General features: G+C 58.3%; 1 protein-coding gene across 1 annotated transcript in view; it reads left to right on the top strand.

The window, feature by feature from the left end:
- The window catches only part of CCDC25 (coiled-coil domain containing 25), a gene marked incomplete at its 3' end in the record, with an annotated part of 14200 nt that overhangs the window by 1218 nt on the left and 12392 nt on the right, over window positions 1-590 (top strand). The gene's annotated exons all lie outside the window — the stretch shown is intronic.

Here is a 590-nt window from a genome sequence, read left to right as displayed (position 1 = left end):
AATCCCTTCCCATCCCGACCCCACGGTGATCCCGGGCTGCTCCAAACTTTCCTTGGATCCGGGAATTCTCTGGGAATTCCAGCCCAGCCGGGAATCCCTTCCCAAATCCCAGCCCGAGCTCCCCTTCCCCACTGAAGCCATTCCCTGTTTCCCATCCCTTTATCCCAAATTCCCGCTCTCCCGGAGCCCCTCCGGCCTCGGGAAGCGGCTCCAAGGATTCCCCGGATCCGCTGGAATATCCCGAATTCCCGGGATTTCCCCAGCGCTGGGAGCATTCCCACTTTCCCACCGGGAACCTTTCCCAAGGAGCTTTTCCATAGGGAACGAGCTCAGGGATTTCCCGGGATTTCGGACGGGAATAACCGGGAGCAGAAAAACCCGGGAATGGCCCCAAAAATCTGGGAATTCCCTCCTTTCCTTGCGTTTTCCAAGGGAATCCCGGGACGGGCATTTCTCCCAGGTTTTCCCTCCAAGCCTGCAACGTTTGGAATTCCCGGTGGGAACATCCCAAGGAAAAGCCGGAGCGGGATTCGGGATCGGGATCCCCTTGGAGCGAATTCCAGGCTGGAATCGGAATCCTGGGAATTCCG

This window comes from Corvus brachyrhynchos, unplaced genomic scaffold, assembly GCF_000691975.1.
Source record: "Corvus brachyrhynchos isolate BGI_N302 unplaced genomic scaffold, ASM69197v1 scaffold420, whole genome shotgun sequence".
Classification (NCBI taxonomy): Eukaryota; Metazoa; Chordata; class Aves; order Passeriformes; family Corvidae; genus Corvus; species Corvus brachyrhynchos.
This window is presented reverse-complemented; position numbering and strand designations above follow the sequence as displayed.